At 43.5% G+C, this 24656-nt stretch overlaps 1 long non-coding RNA gene across 2 annotated transcripts; it reads left to right on the top strand.

Moving 5' to 3' along the window:
* Positions 1 to 267: 267 nt before the first annotated feature.
* Positions 268 to 22933, top strand: LOC139008086 (uncharacterized). Of its 2 annotated transcripts, none has more exons than XR_011471093.1 (3): positions 268 to 369; positions 2189 to 2252; positions 22746 to 22933. It is a non-coding gene; the product is annotated as an uncharacterized lncRNA (long non-coding RNA). The 2 variants fall into 2 exon arrangements; XR_011471094.1 differs by lacking the exon at positions 22746 to 22933 and adding an exon at positions 19787 to 19997.
* The last annotated feature ends 1723 nt before the right edge of the window (positions 22934 to 24656 follow it).

Genomic DNA, 24656 nt, shown 5'->3' with positions numbered 1-24656 from the left:
TGAGAGAAGAGCTGAGTGGAGCGCGGGAGCCTGCCAGCCCCTGGCTGCTGGAAGGAAAGCCGTGTTATTCTAAGAGGACCGTGTGCCAGCCGTGGTCAGGCACCAGGAAGAGGCAGAGCCGCTTAGCAGGAGCTTCATTCCTGCCCGGCCCCCTCCTGCTGAAGATGAGAGATGGCTCTGGGGAAATTCCACTCTGTAATTCATTTAAGCAGGATAAACAGAGCTCCTGCTCTGGAAGATTCGGCCCTGAGCGAAAGGCATTTGGAATCTAGGCTGGGAGCTCAGATGTCCATGTGAAACAGAAGAAAATCCCCGAGCCAGGTGACATGAGATGCAGCCACTCTGACCCCAAAAAGCCGCGGAACCTGAGTAAGTGACTTCACTCTCTTGTCCTGGTTCCTCTGTACGTGACTGCTGTGCTCTGCAGAGCCCTGAGGGCTGCAAAGGGTTTTAGAGTTTCCACAGATATTTGATTTAAATTGCATTAAAATATTTCCCCAACTCTATAAAAAATAGACGCAATCAAATATTACGTATGCCGAATTTTAACACACCAGAGACTGCCAGAGTGTTCATTATAATGCCACATAAACACCTCTCTGTGAGTGAACCTCGGATAAAGCATGTCCCCAGGTTGCAAGGAAAGTTATCCTGAAAAAACGCACACTGTTCCCATGTGCAACTGCTTACCAGAATGAGGATTTTTTTCTCAATATTTTGCAACCAACCATTTCAGAAATAAATTGGACATAGAGACAGACCTGACTGCTTTTATCCAGTGACTTCAGTTTGGGGATCGAAATAGCCTTATTATACTCATTGCTTAACCTACAATTTAACTTCATTTAACTTCAAAATGCATGTTTCACACTGGTAAAATACTGCTTGGCCTCATTTTCTAGGTAGGTGTTCTAATGTGGTTATTTTACTGAACAGTTTGGAAATTGTTAGTGCAGAACCTGTTAAAGAGCTTCAGCTATTGCTTTTGAAGTTTTGGTGACTGAGTGTCCTACTGTGGGTCAGGCAGCCAGCAAGACAGGATTCCACAGGGAACGGGCATCAGTGGGCAGAGGAGTTGGATGGAGGTGGACAGTTAATGAAACCTGGCACCCATCAAGTGCTCACTAGATATTTTTTCAGTGTCAGAGCCTAGCCTTGGAGGGGGGTGGGGGTCAGTTCTCGACGCTGGAGATTCGGGAACCAAATTTGGGCAAAGACAAGGACGTGGCATTGCCAGATAACGAGCACCTCAGACTGGTTGCTGCAAAGTGGTTATGGCAGGGGGCCCAGTGGGAGAAAAGAACATAAACTTTGGGACTTTCAAGAGAAATCTCCCAGCCGATAAAGGCTGGTCCGTGATCCTTGCTGATGATTTCAGAAAGTTGTCTGTCTAGGACCATGGGTAGAGAGCCTTGTCACCTGCTGCCAGGGCGTTTGAGTCCCTTCCACCAGGAACTGGAAGGAGCAGGAATAATCTCCCATCGCTGCTCCTTCAAACAACTGGCCATTGAGGCAGTGGTTCTCATACTGTGTAGATATCACCTGGAGAGCTTTTTAACACAGATTCCTGGGTCCCCGATTCAGTAGGTTTACCGTAAGGCCTGAGAATTTTCATTTTTCGTAAGCTTCCAAGTGAGACTAAGGCTGCTGGTCCCCAAACAACACCCGGAAGCACCGACTTAAATATTGATGGGAAACGTCGTACATCCTCAGCACCATGCAGGGGGCACCGAAGACAAGAAGAGAAACTCCCTGATAGAATAAGGGGAAGAGGATGCCTTCATGATCAGTGGGTAGAGAAACTTCCGATTAGGATCCATAGATGGAGGTGAGAAATCCCAGGACACAGAGAAACAGGGCAGGTCCCAGCCTCTGACCTATATTCTAGACAATCATCTACACCAGAGACATGATGAAGATGAAAAGCAAGGCCAGGTCAAGAGCAAGCCCTTGTGCAGTGAGCGTGAAAAGCGAAGGAGAAACAGAAAGTGCTCACACAGCGTTCCCGAAGTTGGGGCTGACAGGCCGTGGTTGTCTCGCAGTGTGATGGGGCACTTTCTTGAAAGTTCCGCCGGGAGGAAGAGTGTACATGTGATGCCAAGTTGCAAACAGAGCCAGAATAATGTATCTATTCACTGGCCTCCTCTGACTCTCCATTTTCTTTACATGTCTCTTATCATTCCCACAGTGAACAGCTTTCTTTGGCCAGAGACGCCATGGTGTCCCCTCGTCCCCATCATTGGATCAGAAAGGTATGCTGCAACTTAGCAGGGCCTCATAATCAGCTGTCATCCTTTGATGTAGTGGCCGCAGAAGTCAGGGTCCACGACTAACCTTTGCAAACACGGTGGTGACTGTAGCTCTATTTTCAAATTTGCTGTTCAAACCCCACACTAAACCTTTTGATGGAGACAAGCCGATGTCTCCAATTTGAGGTGTTGTGTGTTGTGGCTTCATTTGGGAAAATCATATGACTCAGTTATATAAACTTATTTAAATGTTTTTCTTTCTTTCATAATTTAGCCACAAGCATTAATTAAAGCACCAAAGAATATGTATAAATCTTCATAACCAGCCAAAGCAAAAGGAAAAGCTATTAAGCATTTGGAACTTTAAAAATGCATTTTTTTAAATGACTACATTGGAATTGAACATTTTTCTTTAGCAAAGTTAGATCCCAGAAAGAAAAACAAAAACTAAGACATAAACCAAATTGCTTTTAAGAATTATCCTGTGGCAAGGTTATTTATTTTACTTGGAAGAACCAACCGTGAATGTATCTGTGCTGAGTGATCCACATTTACATGTGGTAGAGATAGTGTTCAACGTTAAAAAGATATTACAAAAGCTTATTTTAAAGTCGGCATTAAGAACTAAGAATATATTTTTCTCAGAGAAAAAATTGTTATTCGTGGTGGAGAGTGTGCCAGGATGGGTGACGCCAGGCTGCACAGCATCCGATGAGGTTGAATGTGGGGTAAAGGGTGCTGGACTGGGTGGTGGCGCCTGACCTTACGCACAGGGACTATGGGGAAAGGGGGGCTGGACCGAGGAAGGAAACCCCTCCCCACCTTCCTTCTTGGCTGCCTGAGTGTTGTAAATGAGCTGTTTTATTTTTTCAAATGAATGTTTTTATTGAGCATTTTATGTGCCAGACATTATGCTGGGCCAAAGGATATAATGAACAAGACTGAAAGATCCCTGCCCTCAGGGAGTAAATATTAGAGTGGGAAGGATAGATGATTTAACAAAAAATTACAAGTGAGAGCTTCCAAAAATCATAGGAGTACCTAACTCAGACATGAGGGTTCAAGGAAGGCTTCCCAGGAGGAGTGACATCTAACCTGAGACCTAGAGTTTGAATAACAGCTCGATGAAGGGGTCAGAGGGTGGAGGGGGAGAGGAATACTCTCCAAGCAGAGGGCTCTGCATGGACAAAGTCCCCAGGACACAGACATCGGGTTGGCGGAGGCGAGGAGGGAGGAGAGGGGAATGTGACGGGTTCCATTTTGGAGATGTTGATTGATGTGTCTGTGAGATATAATTTGTCCTGTAGACAGTTGGGTGTGGGGCATGCAGCTCAGGAGGGTGGTCTGAATGTGGGAGTCATCTGCATGTGGATAGTGAGAGGGGACCAAGTCACCCAGGGAGACTAGGACCAAAGAAGCCAAGGAAAAGAGTTGAGAAGCAGAGAGAGGTCACCAGAGTCAAGGGCTTTGGGGAGGTCACATAAGGCAAGAACTGAAGTTTCCGTTGCATTTTGCCAGAATGTCACTGGTAATTTGAGCAAGATCAGTTTCATAGAAAGGGGGTGAGCAAAAGACAAAGGAAGGGTTGAGGAGGGAGTGGAAGGTGAGGACATGGGAAGTAAGGAGTGCAGGCAACTCTTCCTGGAAGTCTAGGCTGAGAAAGGGCAAAGCTGGAGTGGGGTGTGGTTTAGGGAGAGTGTTTTATGTTTGTTTAGATGGCAAAACCGATGAAAGGATCCAGGGAGAGAGGTTGAAGATGCTGGAGAGAGAGGGAAGAAGCGAAAGTGAGGTTGCTGGGAAGCGGTGGGATCCAGCAGGCGGAGGACTTAGCCCCAGGGTCAAAGTGCCACCTGCTGCATTAATCTTCAAGCTGCATCCCTCTATCCCAACTTGCCCCTAAGCTTCCTGTATAGGTCATCAAAATGTCCATTTCTCATGCTAGCTGACTAGGTATTAGAAGGGAAGCTATCTGAGTAACGGGCTTATGTTCAGGTCCGAAGGAGTGATTGTTCATAACTCTATTTGAGGCATTTGCATTTCTGTGGAAAGGATCTTATTCACCTAAAACCTCTAATGCAAGGATTTTCAAGGAGAGGAACAAATGGGAGTAAATAGTTTTAAGCTGTGGGCTGGGATAGCTATCTGCCTTCAAGGGTACTCTTTATCCACAAAGTGATTCAAAGGACAAATGCCAAGGAAGCAGAAAGGTCTGCAGAGGAGACACTGTGCAGCCAACTTCTGCACAACGGTGTGGGTGAACCAGATGCCCGAGCAAATTCCTGCAGGCTCTCCCAGCTCCAGCTCTCCCTGGCACTGGAATGGCCCAGAACGGAGAGATCATGGCTCCTGAAACAACCTCCATGGTTAAAGTCGACAGCTAGGGTGTGCCTGACCTCTACATGGCGCACCAGCTTCCACTGTGTTAGGCTCACACTAGGTCGCACACATAAGGTGTAAAGCAAACATCACTGACAACTGGAATTGACCTTGCAAACGGTGTCCACTTCTGGTAATGGTAACAATGTACAACAGGTCAGCACTAAAGAACATTTTATGTTGTCATCTGTTACTGCAGCCTGGGCATTGGAACTGTTAAAATACGTTTAGGCTGGGAAAGTCTTTACCCCTATCTGTGCGCAGGATACAAAATGTGTGGGAGTGTGCGTGCTCCCTGGTCCTCTGGGCAGGCTGCACTAGCACACACAGAAACTCCACCTTTAACAACCCTGAAGTCTATGGGCTCATGCGGTCAGACTCAGAGTTAAAGATCATTGCATTTTGAATCAGAAATTTTTTTTTAATTGTATTGCTTGTTTTTATGCTAAAGAAAAACAGACTCATTGTAGACAGACAACACAAAAGGCCCCAAAACAAAACAAAATTTATTTATAATCTCAATTTCCAGGGATAACCATGAGTCTATTTTGATCCACTTTATTTTAGTTTTTGACTTCTCTCTCTGTCTCTGTCTCTCCTCCCCTTAGGGATTATGTCACCACATAATTGTGTATCCTGCCTTTTTCATTAACTAAATCAGGAAATGTCAAAGCAGTACCAGACCCATTTAATTTCCACATTTTCTTCTCTATTTCTGTTTGCATCTTTCCCTCTTCCTTTGCCAATATTTCTTTATTTTGGAGTATTTCCATTTTTATCAAAGTTCAATTCAAGATGTAAAATAGTTTATGCTTTTTGAGCTTTATTTCCTTCCTACACTTGTTAAAAGAGGCCAGTAAAAAGAAAAGTTTTCCAGCTTATGATAGATCCACCTCCAACTATGGAACTGGTTCAGTTTAGTCTTGGGATAATGATCTGCCACCATATGTGGGTTATAACTTGAGGTTTGCATAAAAATGTGTCTTGGATTAACTGACTATGCCACAGTACCGGGTAGCTGGTTTGTTTCTAGGAAGTTAGATGCCTGGCTGTTTCTTGGTGCAGTCAGTAGAGCTTTCTGGTGAAGGCAAATAAAACAAACAATTAGGGATGTGACTTCCGGTGTGGCCTCCTCCCGAAAGAGGTGTGCTCTGTGTTCGAGATTTCCTACAAGCAGGGCTTGATGCCTTGGGAAGCAATTATCTTATTTAAGCCTACACTTGTCTGGGGAGCTGAGGTCAGCCACAAAGCCATTGGAAAAAAAGAGCTGTCTGCCACAGAAAGCAGGTTTTTTTTAGGGGGGGGGGGGGGTAAGTTTGAATAACTTTGCTTTTGAATTGAGTGACCTCTGGAGACCAGAGACTGTAGATTAAACACAGAGGGACTTGGCTGTCCTTCTCCCTTCAAATAACTCCCATTTCAAAACAAAAACAAAAACAGAAATACTTTAGACTTCACTTTCCAAAGCCAATGCCTGCTCCCCGCCCCCCGCCTTCCCCAAGCTGTCTGTTACTGCTTCTGCTTGGATTATTTTCATTTGGGTTGTGTTTTCCTGACCGAAGGCCAGACCCTTGTCTTTGTGTATTTGTAAAGTGCCATGTCTACTTACTAGTCTTTAGAAATTACAGACAAAAACAGGAATGCGAGAGAGGCTGGCAGCTAAAACCTTGCAGCTTTTTTGAACTGAAGCTCGGCCCGCTAACCAGAGTGGGATATTTTTATAAGGCAATATTGAAGCATTCTAATCCCAAGGCACTGCACGAAGTCTACATTAGCTGAATATAAAACAGTGGCCCGAGTTGGCACGGTGTCTGCCACTCGCATGGCTGCCGTGCTGCCCGGTTAACGAGCTGTTGCTTCGTGGTCAGTGTAAAAGGCTTAGCTTCTGCGCAGTGAGCGAGCCTCCGACAATCTCCTGACAGCGCTGTTTGAGTTCAGACTGCGAGCCGCCCCCTCTCCTTTTCCGTGCCAACCTCCTGCAGATCCCGAAGTTCCTTAGGCTGCTGGTTTTCATCTGACGACGTGTATCTGGCTGTGCTCAACTCGAAGAATTTAGGAACCACAGGAAAGAGAGCCCATCTGGAGAGGCAGAAAGGTGAATGTTTGGATTCAGCTGAGAGGATCTCTGAGGCCAAGTCAGCACAAGAGGAAGCAACATGGAGGCAAAATGGACAAAGCAGAAATTCTCCCTTCCTTCCTTCCTTCCTTGCTTCCTTCCTTCCTTGCTTCCTTCCTCCTCCTCTTCCCATCCTTAGGATTGGGTATAAAAGACGGGTCTATAAAATCTTCCTGTCTTAGAAATTTATTTCCTCGTTTTATAGAAATGGGCATATTAGATGTTCTCTATCATTTAATCATATACTCATGGACTAAAAGATGTGTGTATAAAACCAGCCACTAATGCTAGAGTAGCACTTCTGCCTTTATTCCTGTCATTAGCCTGAATAGAAAGGCCTTTAAAATGGAATTTTTAGCCCTGACTGGTTTGGCTCAGTGGATAGAGCGTCGGCCTACGGACTGAAGGGTCCCGGGTTCGATTCCAGTCAAGGGCATGTACCTTGGTTGTGGACACATCCCTAGTAGGAGGTGTGCAGGAGGCAGCTAATCAATGTTTCTCTCTCATCGATGTTTCTAAATCTCTATCCCTCTCCCTTCCTTTCTGTAAAAAATCAATAAAATATATTTTTTTAAAATGGAATTTTTAGAAATCATTGGAATGCATTTGTTTGGTGTTGGATGTATTCAATGAAGTATTCAATGAATACAAGAAAAGTCTTTCCTCCACCACCTCTTTTCCTTCTTTCTTTCCCTCTCTCCCCTCCTTCCTTTCTACTGTATTTTGTAGCAAGTTGTCTCCTCCTCATTGACTACAGACATCTCTTCAAAAAGACAGAAATAACTCGAAATGACACTTGAGACCTTAACGTCCGGAACTCTCTTGCTCAACCACGTCTAGGAAGTAATTGCTATACGAGCTATGGACTGGACAACAGAACAGACTTTGGAAGGGCTCGTAGCTAAATGTCTTCTCTTCCTGAACAGTGACGGCCTTAGAGCCCACGGGGAGGCAAGCAGCGGACAAAGCTCCTTGCTGCCAAACTGCCCTAAAGTGGGCAGGCAGCCCCCAGGCAGCTATGTCACCAGGTGCTGTACCAGTGACGGCGCCTCTTCCAGCTGGAGGCCTCAGTATTGGATGGACAACCCAGGAGGCAGCCGAGGACATTGCAACAGCACCCAAAGGAACCATCCCACACGGAGCACTGCCCTCCTTCTCTTTAAAGCAGCCCTGTTAGAATAGAAACTTCTAAATTCTTTATTTTAACCCTGGCAGTGTGGTTCAGCTGTCAGAGCGTTGGCTCTCACACCAAAGGGTTGCAGGTTCAATTCCTGGTCAAGGGCACTTACCTGGGTTTCAGGTTATATCGAAGACCCCAGTCGGGGGCCATGCAGGAGGCAACCAATCGATGTGTCTCTCTCACATCGATGTTTCTCTCTCTCCCCCCCTCCCTCTCTCCCTTCTGCTCTCTCTAAAAAGCAATGGAAAAATATCGTTGGATGAGGATTTAAAAAAAATTAAGTTCTATCTTTTACTTTTGGGATTAATAACTGAAATATTTAACAACATGCAAACCTCCCAAAAATAAGGTTTGGAAACTTACAGTTAAGCTTTCATCACAGATTCTGTCCCAAATGTACATTGCCAAAAAAAAAAAAGAAGCAGTTAAAATATATGTTTTAGAACAATTGTGACTATTATAAGAGAATTTTTTATGAGAAACATTGTTCGATGTAGTCTCATTTCATTTCTAAAAATAGACAAAAAATGAAATGATTCACAGATGTTGATTTATGAGAAAAATAGTGAACTATATAAACTGAAATGTATTTGAAGGAAGGGTAGAGGCCCTCACCAGAAACCGTTCCATAAGAAGCACCTCCTTCTCCCTGACTTCCCAGGAAATTCCAAGTCCTGGCTGGACTCGCACCTGGGCCGCTGCACACCAGGACAGCGACTGATGGCCTGGTGGCCAGAGTAACGCTCCCCGACAGAAATCAGCCGGGGGTGGGGGCAGATTCTCTGAGGTGGCAATTCTCAATAGTTGGTTCACATCAGAATCACCTGGAATGCTGGGTAAATGCAGGTTCCCAGGCCCCACACTGGCTGCTCAGATTTACTATATCTAGAATGGAGCCCAGAAATGTGCATGTTAAACATGCATTACAGGCCATTCGGGAACGTGAACCACACTTTGAAAACAACGCCTCTGAGGGACCCCACTGAGTCATCTTCCTGCTGTCACAACCCTGCCAGCAGGGGCCAATTGGGGTTCATCTGGTCCATGCAGTGGTTTTTATTCTTACCTGAAGGAGTCTTTCATGTCCACGTTTTGGGGAGCACAAAAAAAGTAATTAGAAACGACCAAGCCCACATTATGGATTGAGACCATACACTGTTTACCTATACAATTGACTTAAGTATAATTATATAGGTCGGACTGCCATTAGTAGTGTAGTTCTGGAAATACACCTAATCCCCACTCTACTGTATGATTGTCAAATGATGATTCACTGCCCCTCCTGATGGGCCCCGCCCTGGTGGTTGTCCCTGGGAGACTGAACTTCCTGCCCTTGCAGGCAGTCTTGGCCACGTGACTTTTGACCAATGAAATGTGGTGGGAAGTGGTGGTGCCACAATGAGCAGAAGCTTTAAAAGCCAGGATGTGGTTCTGCAGTTCTCTCTTCCCTCTGCTTGTGAGAAACTACTCCTTTACTAGTAGTTTGGACCCGTGTGGGGTAGACAGGCCGGAGAGCCACAGACAACCTCAGCAGACAGGCTCCAGAGAGAGAGCTGAACCCCGCTGCGGAAGCCCTGGACGGCTGCTTACTGTGCAGAACTTAGCAAAGCCCGCCGCTAGTGGGGCTCCCCCTTAGTACTGGTGATAGTCTAAGCTGGGAACTAAGGGAAACGTCTTGCTCCTTATTCTGTCTGAAATGTTCTTTTGTCATCTGAATTCTTTGTGTTCCACACCAGTATGTGCTTCCTCTTAGTGGCATATTTAATAGTAACTGCAGAAAACTATGCGTCGTCTTGTAAAGGCTCAAAGTTCAGAGCTGAAATAACCAAAACTTCATCAGTTACCTCTCTATAATTTAATTATCAGCTGCACAGAACTTAGGAAAGTCTCTCCACTCTGATAAAGTCTGCAGAGTGGCTGGCCACCCATTACCAAGTAGCAGGACGCTAATCTGTATGCGTAGTATTGTAGCTTCTTGTCCTGCTTTCCGTCCCAAGCGGGTCTTAGTGTCTCCATGGAGCTATGGTGCTGAGAAATGGTGTTTATTTGCCTCTACTTTGTGATGAGAGAAAAAAATGTTTCCACTTGAGACCAAGCTTTTAGAATGCCAATATGGGCTCTGTAATATTTCCTATATGACATTATCAAATATCTCTGGGAATTTGGGTTTAAATTGTTTAACCATCTCATGTTCCCAACTGTGTTAAGCCAGTGTCCTTATGTCACTGGTCACTGTCAGAACACACCTGTGAGGTCGGACAGGTGGCAGAGAAAGGAGCAGGTTGTCCCTAGCCCACTGAGAATTCCCCGGAACTCACAACCCATTCAGCTCCAGAGCCTGTGGTAATGAATGACCCACTTTTCTGTTAAGCACACCCAGACTTTTGCCTTGTCAACTTCCAAGTTTTCTATATTGCCTTGTGCTAACACCCTGGAACTAGTTGGAGCACAGACAAAGGAATTTATTCAAAGACAATAGTTTGCAGCTTGGAAAGGCCTGAGAGCAGGAAGTAGAGATTCCGTGGGAGGCAGCCCAAGTCCTCGCTCTCCAAATCTCTCCAAGTCTCAGTCTTCACTGTCCTGGTTCCTCGGTCTCCCTGATGGAGTGAGGCTGCCCACAGCTCCGGAGCCCACAAGGTCCAGCTCCAGCCTCAAGCACAGGAGGATTCCCTCCATGAGTCTCCGCCCCAGGATCGTCAGTTCAGCAAATATTTACTGAACACTTCCTATGTCCCAGGCACTGTGGTAGGTGTTTGGGGTACATGAGGAAATAAAGAAGATCCCTGTGGAGTGGGAAATGAGAGTCAGAATTATGTCCCATAAACATGCTTGCCAGGAGCCCAACCCTATAAATCTCACCAGGGGCCTCAGTAAAAGGGCCTTTGTTAGCTGGGCAGATACCCCAGAAGGTGGTGCTCACACAACTGAAAAGAAAAGGCCAAGTGGAAAAACTGTACCTTTTTAGTTCACCCACATGGACGTGATCTCATCCAGCATTTTTCATTTACGTTTCATCAGTGCATTACAAGCCTCGTGTTATCATTCCTCACTAATTCTCTTTACTCGGAGCCAGTTTGGTGACTCATGCTATTAACTTCATTTCACAGAAAAACAAAAAGCAAAAAAACACACAAACCAACCAAAAATAAAATAAAATAACAACAGGGGCAATAAAAGAAAAGAGTTAGATGAAGTCAGTGTTGCTTGGCCACCATTCCTAAGAATTCTTTAGAAACTAATGATTCTCAAAATATGGTCACATGACCACAAGAGTTCACTTCTGGGGATAATTAGTGGTTTCCTCACAGCATCTCTCAAAGCTATCTTATCCAAAGCTAATGTATCCTTGTGACACGTTCTGTTCAACACCGGGAGGAGAGGTGGAAGTGGATGGCGCTGGGCCACCATTCCAAACCTTTCTCCCGGCACGCAGTAGGACTCCAGTCAGAGATTTATAGATTGTGGTATGAAGGGCTATTTTATAAGTGAAAATATGCATTTGGTTAGGGCATTGATATCGTGAGAACAACCAGACACAGAACCTGCTCCAGCGCTGCTGGGGAGACGGCACAGCCGAAAGGCAGACTTGAGCCAGGAGTGAGAATAGACATTAAGTGTGTACCTGACCCTGCACAGAAGTTGCTAAGAAAATCCTGGAGACTCATTTTACTGGAACCTGCTGTGACTTCATTCCTTAAAGGGAAGTTCCATTTAGGGAAAGAAAAAAGTTGCAAGTGGTAAATATTAGTTCAATAACGAGTAAGGATTGCGGGCCCCCTGCACCTATAGACAAACATTAACCCAACAACACCCAGAATGCCTCTGAGCCTTAGAAGAGCATAAATGAATTCACACAGGCTGTTTGAGGGGTTGAGAGTTATTTCCAGCTCATGTTGTGAAGCAGGGAGTGGGAGGAATGAGGCTGACAGAGGTGGGCAGCATCCATCTATGAGACTTAACTTCGTTCTGTAGGTTTTGGGAGCCACTTGATGGCCTGATTTGGATTGTGGCTGTTGCTGGGAGACAATCCCGGTGAGTTTCTCACTTTTCTGTATGGTTGTGAATGAGGTATGACTGCCCCTTGTTCTGGATTATTTTCTCAAGGATGTTTGTAGAGCAGGCAGCTTTGCTTGCAGTGCATTACAAAAGATTCAGGTTCAACATTCCTCCTGACTTCTCTTCTTCCACACATCTCTACTGTTGAATTTCCTGGAGGTCAGTACTTGGCGCCACATATTTCTTATAAAACTATATTCTATGACCGGGAAATCTCAGTCATACTCACGGTCTCAAAATGCACCTAAACATCTCTGACTCTCAAACATCTGTCTTTAATCCAGGCAACAATGCTGAGCCCCTGACCCATATAAACAAATGACAGCTAGACAGACAAACCTCAGAAGCCACCTGTCCCACACTGACCAAACCCTTGATTTCCCCCTCCATACCTGCTTCCCCTCTGGAAATTCCCTTTCCCTGTGAATTCTTCCACCCCTGAGTCCCCTAAGTCCCCTGGGGCTCATGTTACACTTTGTCTGTCCCATGCTGAGTCATGTCAATCCACCTCAGTCCGAAAGAACTCCTAGGCCTGGACCCTCTTCATCACCTCTTGCCTGGTTCATCATCTCTCATTACACCAAGGTCTCCTGTCCTCAGCAGTCTCCCCAAGCTCCACTCTGCCCCCTGCACAGTCCTCTACACAGCCAACAGAGTCCTCTTCCCATAACTGGTCTCATTTAGTCGTGTCACTCTCTTAAAATCTCTCAATAGCTCTTCTTTGCTTTCAGGATACAATCCAAAATTTCACCATGGCCCACAAAGCCCATCACTGAGTCCCAGCCCTGGCTGTCCTCTAAAGCCTACTTTACACTAATCTCTTGTCCCTCCTACCATTTAACCTAATCTCCAGCCAACAGGATTACTTATTTGAAATGTATTGAATTCTTTTATGCTTCGGGGCCTCTGCCTTCTCTTCCCCTTTCCAAACCTAGGGAGGTTGCCATGAAAATGCATGTCTCAGACCTCCCACTGCAGGATACATTACTGGCCAACTGGTGTGCTCTGGAACCCGCTGCCGCATGGCACTGAGGCTGTGCTTCCCACAGGATGCTTGCTCCTAGTGAGAGATCCTGGCAGAAAGTTAGGGAAGGTCCTTTTCTAGGAGACACAGACCTTTCTGACAGCCAAAGTTAGCTTGAAGACTCTCTGACAGCCTTGCTGAACCTCCGTAGACTGAACCCAACCTCTCCCTCTTCTTCACCCCAGGTCAGACTTGCACAGTGGTCTGGTGGCTTCTCCCAGCCTTCTCAGACTTTCCGCCCCCACCCATCTCCTCACAGATGTTTGCTCAAACATATTTAATTCCATTTTAGTGTCTGTTTCAGACTAGCATACCCAGCTTCAATGTCCCAAAGCCTCATTTTTTGAGGAAACTAGATAAGAGCAATCTAAGCCTAAGGCAAGGAGAAGGAAAAAATAATAATAAAAATTAGAGAAGATATAAATTAAATCTGAAACAATATAGAAAATCCACAAAACAAAAGGCTGTTTTTTTGGGTGGAAGAGGGAGGGTCAGTAATATTGATAAGCTGCTAGCCAGACTAACCAAGAAGAGAGAAGACAAGAAATATTAATATCAAGAATGAAAGAGGCATGATTATGGCTGGTCCCATGAACATTTAAAGAATAATCAAGGAATACCGAAGCAATTCCATGCCCACAAATTTGATGACTTAAACGAAATGGACCAATTCCTTGAAAGGTACAAACTACCAAAACTTACACAAGGAGAAACAGATAATCTAAATAAGCCTGCATCCATTAAAGAAATTGACTAAATAAGAACATTCCAACAAAGAAAGCACCAGACTCAGATGTTTCACTGGTGAATTCTACCAAACATTTAAGGAAGAAATGATACTGATTCTCTATAGTCTCTTCCAGAAGATAGAAGCAGAGAAAATACTTCCTAACTCCTTCTGTGAGGTCAGCAGTATCCTAATACCAAAACCAGACAAAGACATAACAGGAAAGGAAAACGACAGACTAACATCTGCCATGAACATAGATGCAAAAAATCCTCAACAAAACGCCAGCAAATCAAATCCAACAATGTATAAAGAGAAGTATACACCATGATCAAGTGGGATTTATCCCAGGTATGCCAGGCTTATTCAACATATAAACACCAGTCAATATATTTCACCACATCAACAAGCTAAAGAAGAAAATTCAGATGATCATATCAACAGATAAAAAACAAACAAACTCCACAACATTTGACAAAATCCAACACCCATTAATGATGAAATCTTCCAGCAAACTAGGAATGGGGGGAACTTTTCTAAACTTGATTTTTAAAAGTCTACAAAAAACCTACAGCTGGCATAATTTATAATGGTAAGCAATTCAAAGCTTTGCCACTCAGGTCAGGAACAAGTCAAAGATGTTCCCTCCCGCCTCTCCTTTTCAACATGGTACTGTGAGTCCTAGCTAATGGAAAAAGACAGGAAAAAGAAAGAAATGGTATACAGATTGGGAAGGAAGTAAGAAAACTGTCTTTGTTTGCAGATGCCATAATCATCTATGTAGAAAACCCCAAAGAATTTATAAAATATTCCTGAAATTATTAAGTGTGTATGGCAAGGTTAATATATTAAAACCTCATCTTTGATTCTTTCCTGATCTCTCTTGGGGAGCCTCAGTAACTCCTCCTCAGACCCTCCAAAGTACATGTACAGACCTCTGTTCCAGGGTTTCCACACTGTGGGATCATGACCTGCTGACTTGTCAGTTCTCTCTCTCTCTCTCTCTCTCTCTCTCTCTTCCAGGTCTATGAGTGCTAAAGGAAAGGAGAAACGCATACGATACTTTCACTTGGGTCACTTCCCTTTTGAGAAACATTATTTTATGTCAATATTAGGAAATGTCCAAAATCTGTGCTAGGACAATACTTTTTGATTTGATATGTCTATCTTAGGGACAGCAGGCAAACCATCAGAATTCAGCCACCAGATTTATATATGAAAAATAGCTGACATAATATCACATTTGGATTCTAACGTGTCAACACAATGGTTTTTGATATGATTTCATGCTGTTTGGTAAATGGTTGCCAAGTGCCCTACCAGACGAACCGCCAAAGGGCCTGAAGAAGAGCACCATGCTGATGCAAGTGACAGAAATAGGAGCATGGGATGGTGTGGAGGGGCCTCTCAAGGGGAGCGTGAAAGATTCAGCTGTGAAATCTGTGGACGCAAGCAGTACGAGGTGAATGGAAGTGTAAGGATGTGAGGTAACAACTTCATGCACTGAGTAGGCAAACCTGTCCGTGTACTCACTGGTTTACCTTTGAAATTCAAAGCAAGGCTGGTGAAGAGGAAAGGCGATCATTCCTTTGTGAGTCAGCTACTTGGTAACAGCTTCACCAGTTTCTCTCCTGGTGATTTCAGGTCAAAAGTAGAACAGGGTTATCTCCTTTCCTCCTTTCTAACTCAATCTTGCTTTTGTCCTTTTTAACCTAGAATCACCTTTCAACACCTCTGTGCAATACTATTAGGCATAGAAGAAAGTGAGTTTACCGCCAAATGAATGGATGATATTTTGGTGCAGTAGCCTGGAACATGTTATTGTAAGACAAAATACATCGCCCCATATTCTCTCTACCTGAGGTGAGCTCAATAGGCCCTTTGAGGAAGGCGGGGCTCTCTTAGTATGTCTAGTAACCAATACTTGGCATATAGCAAGTGTTTCATACATTTTTGAATGAATAAATTTTATTCACTTGTGCCTTATCTGCAACAAATTTAAAAATCAAAACTCATTTTTCATCTGAAAACGAACTAGACCATATCTGAGAAACGTCCCCACACGTGCAGTGTATGAACATACAGAGGACAGAAATTAATTTTATTAACACTCTTTAAAATACAAAGACAATAAATCTGCTGAGCAAGATATGAGTACTCTCCCCAGCCAAATATAAATGTTAACCCTAAATGTCCCTCTTGTCTAACATGGATGGTTCTCCAATTTCCATTGTTTGGCTTGTCTGTGGCACATGGCTTGCCTTGTTGGCCTGTATCCATGAGAGTGAACTAAACTTTTTATTTGTAGGTTTAGACACAGGTCTGATTCTGGATCTTGTAAGACGATTTGGCTCAGTTTAAAAAACTGGATGTAATGAAATAAATGAGGTTTTGGACAGCTTACTCTCTCTTAAATCTGAATTCATCACTTTGAAATGTAAAGAGGACCTCACATGGAGAAGTCACAGAGTCTCCATAGAGCCCCACTTAAACGTTCCGTTAGCATCAATGAGGATGGGTCGTTAATGGGTCTACACAACATTGATTCATTTAGAGTGTCATGTGTTTGAGAGCTGCTTTGGTGAGGAGCTGTGCTAAACATAGAGATACACACTCCATGCCCACTGGGCTCACATTAAAGAGAAAAATACGCACTAGGGGTTTACCTCAGTGGGGTGAGGCTTGATATTTTCCAGATGGTGACACCACAAGTGAGTTCAATAGAAATATCTTTAGGAAAAGATGCTTGAATATTAAAGAAGCAATGAATATGCATCAAGCCCTGATCAGCTGCATCTCTACATCTGGGCTGGGAGTGTCTCTCATCCCTTGCTGCAGATGGGGTGGTCTCCGATGTCAGTGGGAGGCCCCATTAGATTTCCCATTAGGAAGGTTATTCTGGCAGAGCAAATTCTAGACCTGGAACATTTGGCCACAAAAAGATTCAGGATTTTGCTTAGGGGGAAAGAGAAGAAAGCAGCAGAGGAGAGCTTTTCCTTGGTTGCAGGAGTCGAACTGTATCCATTGCGTGTGAAAGAGCAGGCATTTCCTTCTGAATCTTGGGAAAGGTCAGTAAGTGCAACTGTTAGGAAGCATAAAATGCAATTGGTCAAAAGGAGGATCACGAAATAGCTCAGGAATGAGCTGGCCAAGACTCACTGGTAAGATGGGAGACTATTGGACGGGAGCAGAGGGAGTTCTTTATGGGCAGGGACAGGCCCAATGGCTGCCTTACAATGGGCATTTCATAAATCCACATCTAAAGAAATCAAGGCAATGAGAAGAGTCTCACTACATTATATGCTTTGCCACTCCATGTACTGCCAAAATATTGAGTTTTGATGTTAAGCACTCTCAGTGGACAGTTTTAGAAAGGTGTATTTGTAAGGTGCTGTCAGCAACGCCAGCCACCTCCCACTCTGAGTTTCCCACTGATAAGGAAAGTACATGGGCTTATTTTCAGTTTTTCAAAAGCTGAAAGTAAATTATGCATTTAGTCATTCATGTTAAGAATGCAGACGCTAACTATTCAATCTGTTGCTGTGTAACAAACTACTCCAAACTTTAGACAACTATTGACTTAAACAACAGTTTTATTGTATCTCACATTGCACGGAATTTAAGCAGGCCTTGAGGGGCAATTCTTTTACCCCATGGTGGCATTAACTGGGGTCATGGGGAAGTATTCAGCTGGCAGTCAGGCTGGTCAGGAGGCTCCAAGATGGCTTCATTCACATACCTGGCACCTTGATGGGGGCAGCTGGAGGCTGGGCTCAACTGGGCCCTCTCTTTCTCCAGGCAGAGCTGCCAGTTTTCTTCACATTTCGGCCCAGAACTTGCATCACGTCACTCATGCTGCATTCTATTGATCAAAGTGGTCTCAGGCCAGCCCAGATTCAAAGGGAAGGGAAACAGAAAGATTATCAAAGAATTTGTAACCATGTTTAATCAGCACATCAATTAAAACATCATTTCTTTTCCTTTAAAAGCTAGGATTTTCCTACCTAAATTATAATCTAAATTATATTCCACAATGTTTATAAGCATAAGGAATAATTAGCATAATGCCAGATTAATTAGGATGGACAAAAGATTATAAAAACATGAGGCCCTTGAAGAATATAATAAAATATAATGAAAGGGTAATTTTTATTTCTATAATAAAAAAATTGATGAGCATTTAATCTAAAATCCAAATGCCACACCATGGCCTATGAGATCTGGCCCCTGCTTACCTCATTACAGGTTGTGCTCGCTCTCTCTTATTGTGCTTCAACCACCCTACATTCTTTTAGTTCCTTGATCTCTCCCAGATTTGTCCCTTGATAGGGCCTTTGGCATACCTTTCCCCCTATTTTTAATTTTTTTTCATTGTTGGCTCCTTCTCTATCCTTGGAGAGGCCTTCATTGACAAGCCCATCTAGTTAGTTTCCTCATCCAGCCCTACCATCACGAGTCTTCTCTAAGACTGCCCAATTTTGTGCTCTTCACAGTGTTCGGTACAAGTGCCCTTGCTCACCCCACAGGATATAATTCCATGCAGCTAAGAGATTTGCCGTTTAGTCCTTGCTGTGTCCCCTTCACAGTGCCTCACCATAGCAGGTAGTTAATAAATATTTGTTGAGTGAATGAACCTCTGTCTCAGGCAGGCATCCCTGGAAAGTTCTGGCATTACCTGTCAAGAGCAGAGCGGAGAAACTGCCTTTTTGGAATGATGCCACTCATGACTTGGCAGAGACCACCTTGAACCCTGATCTTAGCAGAACATACTCACTGACCCACAGAAGTTACAGGTGAAAAAGACTAAGGGGAAATGCTATCAGAAAATGTCAAGTTGGATATTTCTAAGCTACACCCAGGGTAAAGCTCCTTCAATACCCATTTCCTATATCCTGCTTATCACCCGAATTCATCCCTGTGTTGCCCCATGGACTTTTAGAGTCTGAGTGACTTGGTGTGATGCTAAAGTGATGGGGAACTGTTTTGTAGTTTGACTTTGATGTATGGAGTTATCTTTGACTGGAATCAGTTGGACTGTAAGTGAGAGAAGCCTAGCTAGAAAATGTAATAAAATGAATAACACACAATCTCGCAGGCATTCAGAATTAGAACACCGGTGTCATCTGGCCATCGGGCTCTGGACCAGGAAACAAAGAACCGGGGCTCCTCCCTCCTCCTCTCTGGCCCCGGGTCTCTGTGCCTTGGCTCTGTTCTCCCACTGCCCTCCATAGAGCAGCTTCTGCTGTTTCCTGTGGTTGACTCCTCATGACTTCAACTGGTATATGACTGACTCCAGCTCTCTGACTGCATATGACTTTGGGTCCCTCAATAAGCCCACTCAGTCTGTCTCTAAATGTAAATGGCTACTCAGTCTGTCTCTTGGGAGAAGGATTGGCTCTCCTGGTCCTTAAATTGACTCCCCATTGGGTCAGGCATCTGTCCTTAGTCCAATCAGCTCAGGCCAGATCTCTGAATAAAAGAGGCAGCTGGGGCTGGGGCTGGGGAGGAGGAGTGAGGGCAGAGAGGGAAGTAGGCCAAATAAAACAAAGTTCTCTTGAATGTAACTCTTTTACCATCCCACCTGTAGTTGTTCTGTTAAATCCGGTCTCAGTGATGTCAGAAGAAGAAAGTAAAAATAGCATTACCATCATTTAAGAATAGTTCCTAAATATGGCCCAGATTGAATAAGTCCAATGAAGTCTTAGTTTAAAATAGTAACTCAAATTTAGTAAAGCAACATAATATTCTTTATGATTCAAGCAGGTCCCTCTAGCCTTTTAAAGCTTCTTTGAGATTATTTATTCTAAAATATCTTTATACTCCCTGGATCACTCAAATGGAAACAGGTCAAATAACATTCCATTTGCCTTAAATATGACATGAACTCTAAGTGACTTTAATGTCTGAATTTTTAATGGAATAGTTTGCATTTGTATATGTATTTGTTCAGGATGCATATAGATTGTACAGTTTTGTAAAGATAACCCAAACTCTAATGATTAATTCTGGTGCTGAGTGGGTTTTTTATGTCTGTTTCTTTAAAATTGCCTTTGAAAAGAATGAAGTCACACCAGAGTTAAACCAGAAAGACACCGCAGACACAGAGTTCGGTGGAGATACGAAGTGGAAGGGTGTCATAATCTCTGCTCCCTAATGATACATTCACAGGAAAAGTAAAGAAAATTATTAAGAAGGAAGACTTTGGTTTGGAAGACTGCATAGTAAAATGTGAGCGTGCTTCGCCTGGCTCAAAACAAAACCTTGAGAGTCCACAGCGAGGTGCATGTCCCCGTGCTCACTCATTGCCATGAACAGGAACCACGAGGGAGGGCCCTGAACTCAAACGGCATCACGCTCATCGAGAATCAACTGTGGAAACTCACCGCCAATCATTGTACCACCCTCTTGAAACAGGTCTCATGAGTAACCAATAGTAGGGGAAGGAGGGAGAGCACAGAGAGAAGAGCATGGCTGGTGGGAACACGCTTTGGAGTGACACAGGAAGTTTAAACCCATCTTGCTACTTGCTGGTTGTATTTTTTGGATAGGCCACTTAACCCCTAAGTTTTCTTATCTGTAAACTGGGGTCCCTCGGCCTGGCCTGCGCCCTCTCACAATCTGGGACTCCTCAGGGGATTTTGGAGAGCTGGTCTTGGCCCGATCCCTGCAGGCCTAATCCAGACAGGAGGGAGCCCGATCCTGTGCTTTGAGCGTCTGTCCCCTGGTGGTCAGTGCGTGTCATAGTGACCGGTCATTCGGTTGCTTAGGCTTTTGTACACTGAGTGGCCAGATTATTATGACCACCCCATCAGTACAATGAAGTGAATTAGTTATGCAAATAATAATAATAATAATACCTTGAGAGTATTTGCTTAGGAAGTTTTCAATATTCAGTATTTTTGGAAGTGTCAATGAAGTACTGATGGGGTGTTCATAATAATCTGGCCGGTCATAATAATCTAGCCACTCAGTGTATATAGATGAAGATGACAATACCCACCTTGTAAATTTGTAAGAACTGAATTTATATTTATATACCTTATACACAAAAATATGCCTTATATGAAGGAGGTGCTTAATAAATGGAAATTATTACAACCGTGTATAAGAAAAGGAAAACACAAAGGTAGGTCCATCAGGTCCCAGCCTTGTTTATGTTAAACAAGGATAACAGCTTCTGTCAGGTTCCCAGCTGGTTGTATGCCTGTACCAAGCTTCTTTAACCCCAATCCATGTCTTACAAGCACAGCACCCCATCCTGTGTCTGCGTCTTCTTCACTTCCACCCAGGGAGCCCCTTCATTCAAGTGCCTTTCCACCGGCTCACCCATCATCTCCTGAGACTCAACCCAAGCTGTACATCCAATGGTGTCCTGGCCGCCCAACTCTCCAAAAAGAGCCCAGATTTATAGTTTACTGATTTCCATGGTGTAAATACGCCTACATTGGCTGGTGTGAAGCTACCAAAGTTTTAACAACTGGCTAACAAAAGTAAGTTGGGCTGTGCATAATGACTTCCTTCCAAAGAGTGCAGTGTGGTGCTCGCTTCAGCAGCACATATACACAGAGTGCAGTGTGGAAAGGGGCGGGGGGTGGGGGGGAATTTACAGTGGGGAAACCTGACAGACTATCTCAGCCAGGTGGTCAAGGTCAACACCAACACTGATAAACCATGTTGACTGCATGTACCCTTCATGTGATGAAAATAGCATTTTAACTCTGTGGTCTTCTTCCCAAAATCATAAAACCCCAGTCTAATCATGAGAAAAATATCCTATAAATCTCAACTGAGGGCCAGACTACAAAATACCTAACCAACACTCTTCAAAATTGTCATGATCATCAAAACTAAGTAAAGTGTAAGAAACTGCCATAGCCAAGAGGAGCCTAAGGAGAAATGACAAGTAAATATAACGTGGTATCCTGGATGGGATCCTGGAACACAAAAAGGACATTAGGTAAAAACTAACAAATCAAATGAAGTATGAACTTCAATAGTAATGTATCAATATTGCTTCATCAATTGTAACAAATGTACCGTACTAATATGAGATGTTGGTAATGGGGGAAACGATGCAGCGTGTATAAAACTCTGCACATTGTAATTTTTCTGTAAATCTAAAACTGGTCTACAATGGAAAAAGTTTCTTTTGAAAATATTCCTAAATATTAAGAGCTGGAACTCACAGGCCAGTGCTCCCAGATCCCCAGAGCCCAGCTGAGACGTCCATCTCACCAGCGGGAGGCCCTGGGGCGCAGAGCACACCCTTAGGCAGAGCCCCTCACAGCTGAGAGCAGAGAGAATGCCCGGAGTGTTGAATCCTTACTCTACACTGGAAGACACCTGGGACTGATTCACCAAGAACATTCATCATAGCTCTCTTTCCCCTCTTCCCATCTGGTTTCTGATCAAGTATCTGGCGCTACAGCACAGGAGCTGATAACATGGCTTCTAACTAGAACGCCTGGTGAAAGCCAGGCTCCGCTGCTCCTAGCTGTGTGGTCTTGAGCAAGTCGTGCACTTTCTCTGGACCTCGGCCTCTCTGCCTGTAAGATAGGAGCGGTGATGATAGCCTCATCGTGGGTTTTTAGGAAGACTAAATGAGTGGATCCATGTAAAGTGCTTTGGCACAGGGACAGCCTCTAGGACAGCTAGCTCTTATTATTCCAGCTGCCATCTGTGCCCTTAACCTGAACTGGAAAGGCTTTGCCCAAGCAAATCACCGGCTTTCTATTCTCTGCTCAGCTTCAGGTCACCATAGCTCCAGCTAGCTGCTTTGTTACTAAGCCTAGTAACCTGCCTCCTCCCCTGCTAAATCAATATATAGGGTCTGGGAAGTCTCCCTGAGACATCTTTGAACCTGCAAACTGCCAGCTTCACTTCTATTTTAGTTTGAAATCACTATGAGGCATGAATTGGTGAGAACTGTCACACAAACATGTCTCCGTTTACTCGTGAACTCAAATATTTAGATTCCAAAGGAAGTGTAACTTTTTCTTTGCTGTCTCTCTTTTTAGCCACCTCGGAGGAGGGGGAGGTTGAAGAACCTCAAAGGAGAATGAAATCCCAAAGAAACAGCTTTAGGAGCTGAGGCAAGCCAGAAATTCAATATATTTAGGACTCCCTTGTGAAAACACAAAAACAAAAATAAAAATGCCTCCGACTGCTTCAACATCTCTATTTCACTGACACCCGCCCCCCCTCAACACACACACCATTTTCTTTAAAAACAAATGGAAAAAGCCAAGTGTTGATGGTAGTTGCTGGGGGGAGGGGGGGGGTGCGGGGGCGGGGGGTAGAGAATGTCCCGGTTTAGAAGAGGCAGCTCTTTCACAAAAGAGGAACTCTGTCTTGACTGACAAGTCCTTAAAAACAAAAAACCACAAGTAAATGCTGGGGGCTGGGGTGGGGTGGGGTGGGGTGGTGGGGTGTGTGTGTGTGTGTGTGTGTGTGTGCGCGCGCGCGCGCGCTCAAGCTGTTCATGGGTAGGTGGGAGGGGTCGCCACAAGAGTCTGGATTTGATTTGTAAGGATTATGAATTGTCTTGAATGTTTTGAGAAAAGTTTGAGGACTTGGTGGTGGATATTTAAGAATTAGAAGTTTTATTTGAGGGACACTTAAAGATTAAGAGTTGGTTATTTAGGAAACATTTAGGGCAGATTCTGTCCTTAGCTACTTTCATGAGTCTTCTTTGGTTTCCAGGAAGTTTGAAGTTCTTTAAAAGAGAAATTTGCTCCTGAGATTCAGGAGTGATGATAAGTATAGTCTTAACTGTAAAGAAAAGAAAAAAAGAAGAAAAATCTCAATCTTTGCTTGAAGTTCTTGCACCAAAGGTCCATACCTTCCACTCTAAAAGTTTAAGAGTTTATATGTTGCCCTAGCTGGTTTGGTTCAGTGGATAGAGCGTTGGACTGCTGGCTTGATCCCCAATAGGAGGTGTGCAGGAGGCAGCTGATCAATGATTCTCTCTCATCATTAATGTTTCTATCTCTTCCTTCCCCTCTGAAATCAATATATATTTTTTTTAAAAGAGTCTATATGTTGTGTAAGTATTTTAAAACATGACACTAACTTTTGGACTATGTGGGACTGTTTTTTCTTTAAAATTTTAAAAAGAATTTAATAAATATGATTGGTATCTCATTTTAGTCCTAACTTCTTTAATTACTAAGGAGGCTATACATCTTTCTATGTGTGTATTTCCTTTTCTGTGAATTGTTTATTCATGTTGTTTTCACATAAATATTTTAGAGTTTTAAGGGTTTTTTTCCTTAGCAATTCATAAGTTCTCTTTTTTTATTACCAAATATTTCAGAAATATGGAAAAGTTAACACTCCTTTGTAAACTTACTTCCCACCTGCTCCTCCAGAGATAACCACTTGCAGTTGCTATATGTCTTTCCCTTCCACATTTTAATATTTTTAGTCTTTGGTCATCATACACACACACACACACACACACACACACACACACACACACACAGAGTATTGATTTATAAGTTTTAAAATATAATAAACAGCATTCTGCAACTTGTTCTTTTTAAATTCAATATTATATTGCTGAGATATATCCATTTTGACAAGGTACAATTCATTCATTTTAATGGCTAGATTGAATTCCACTGTATGATTATACCATAAGTTATTTTTCCACTCTGAGGGAACTCTTTATACAATTATATGTATTAACCCTATTTCTTCTCTCTCTCTCTCTCTCTCTCTCTCTCTCTTTCTCTCTCTTACAAATGCATTTCTCCATGCCTTCTTATTTTAATTATTTTTGTTTATACAAAAGTGCAAACTTTCTTATAGTGTTAAATCTGTTGATTGTTATTGCTATGGTTTCTTCTGTTGCTTCAAAGCATACAATGTGTTCACCACTCCAAAGAGCTAAGGAGTGTTCTTTCATATTTTCTTTATTTTTTTTC

Source organism: Myotis yumanensis, unplaced genomic scaffold, assembly GCF_028538775.1.
Source record: "Myotis yumanensis isolate MYYU_CA2020_CCGP unplaced genomic scaffold, mMyoYum1.0.hap1 SCAF_4, whole genome shotgun sequence".
Taxonomy (NCBI): Eukaryota; Metazoa; Chordata; class Mammalia; order Chiroptera; family Vespertilionidae; genus Myotis; species Myotis yumanensis.
This window is presented reverse-complemented; position numbering and strand designations above follow the sequence as displayed.